The sequence below is a fragment of the Oratosquilla oratoria genome, chromosome 42, assembly GCF_046742065.1.
Source record: "Oratosquilla oratoria isolate Oo_2021 chromosome 42, ASM4674206v1, whole genome shotgun sequence".
NCBI classification, from domain to species: Eukaryota; Metazoa; Arthropoda; class Malacostraca; order Stomatopoda; family Squillidae; genus Oratosquilla; species Oratosquilla oratoria.
Window position 1 is genome coordinate 2,808,701 of NC_134818.1, and position 1,907 is coordinate 2,810,607.

General features: G+C 43.5%; 1 pseudogene; it reads right to left on the reverse strand.

Annotated features, from left to right (window-relative positions):
• Positions 1 to 768: 768 nt before the first annotated feature.
• On the reverse strand, positions 769 to 882 carry LOC143021798 (U6 spliceosomal RNA; annotated as a pseudogene).
• Positions 883 to 1,907: the final 1,025 nt, after the last annotated feature.

Consider the following 1,907-nt stretch of genomic DNA (forward strand, 5'->3'; position numbering starts at 1 on the left):
AAGTCTTCTCTGTCAAGGACTTCCATGCCTTTCATGATTTTGTAGATGGTCAATAAGTCACCTCTCTCTCTCCTCTGTTCCAGAGTCGTCAACTCTTGTGTGTGTGTGTGTGTGTGTGTGTGTGTGTGTGTGTGTGTGTGTGTGTGTGTGTGTGTGTGTGTGTGTGTGTGTGTGTGTGTGTGTGTGTGTGTGTGTGTGTGCGTCTGTGATTCACATTGGTCTTTGGATTATGTGTTGGACTCGTGATCGACAGCTATTTCTTCCCGAAAGTGAGCTCAGAGCTCGTATGACCGATCTATAGGTAATGATATGACCTTACACGCACACACACACCCAACTCCCCGCCCACGAGTGTTGGAGTAACGACTCGAAGCGCAGCGATACTGAAATAATTTCAGCCCTGGGCAGGATTCGAACCAGGTACCACCGGCACCCCCGTACTGACAGTCTGAGACTCTGCCAACCGCACCACCGAGTCGTGTGTGTGTGTGTGTGTGTGTGTGTGTGTGTGTGTGTGTGTGTGTGTGTGTGTGTGTGTGTGTGTGTGTGTGTGTGTGTGTGTGTGTGTGTGTGCGCGCTCGCGCTCGCGCTTGCGTGCACAGGTACTAGACATACGATGTACCTCCATTGGTCGTCTTCGTCCAATTCCCAAAGGCGAATTGCTTATTCTCAATCTAACATCTTCCACCTTTTGACAAACACTAAACCTTCTGTTCTTGTTGACTTCAGACGATTCTATTCAGTCTGGAATGGAACCCCGGACTACTGATGTATATTAAAAGTATTCAAAATACTTTATCCTCTTTGCGCAGAGGCTAATCTGTTGTGATAATCTTCTCTGTATCGTTCCGGTTTTAATATATGTACGGCCAAAACACGTACACTTTCGTCTCCGAGCCATATCGACAACGACGACTTTGTTCAACTCAAGGGCGGCCCTCAGAAAGGTCATCAATATCTTTCTAAATGCCAGCAGGAGCCAAAGAGCCTTATCTTGAAATACGTGAGAATAGCGTGCGAGTCCTATTGAAGACCTCACGTAATGCGTGAGACGAAGTGATATACAACGAGGTAATTTTTGTTAATTATTTCCAAGATCTACTTCCAGCTGAGTGAAATGAGTTACAATGATAAAGAATTTTGTCTTGCGGATTATTGAAATGGTTCTTAAAACTTCGTACCGTATGTATTATATTCAAACACTTCGAGCTGGAAGTTTATTTTTCTTTATAAGGTTGACGAAATTATTTCTACCTTCCTCAAGGTAGAATCGGCGTCTTGACAGTCAGAGGTTATTTCTGGTCCAGTTAGTATTTAGTGTAAAACTAATTTCAGCGTTGATGTTATTAATTTCTTTTGACTGTCGAAAGGCTCTAATTAAGTCCCCCCCAAGTCTCTCTCTCTCTCTCTCTCTCTCTCTCTCTCTCTCTCTCTCTCTCTCTCTGCAGTGAGTTGGAGGTAAGTCAAGGAGAGAAGCTACAGGATGTGGATAGTTTTGTGTATTTAGGGTCACCTGTAGCGGGGAATGGAGTAGTAGGGGTGGAGGTAATCTGTAGACTGAAGGAAATAAGTAAGTAAAAGCCTTGAGGGAATGCAAAGTATCATGAGAATTAAGTATCTAGGGACGTATGCAAACGAAGACTATATTAAAGGCTGAATGTGCCAGCGATACTGTAAGGGGTATACTTGGAATTAAATGAAGGCAGAAAGGAGTCGTTAAATGTGTTTGAGGTGAAGTGTTTGAGAAGTATAGTAAAGGTTACGAGGATGGTAGAGTGAAAAACGAGGTGGTAAGGAGGAGAGTGGAGGTGGAATAGTAGCTGACAAATAGGGTTTATGAAAGAATACTGAGATGGTTTGATCATATGGAAAGAATGAGTAAAGGAAGACGAGTAGAAAGGGTATAA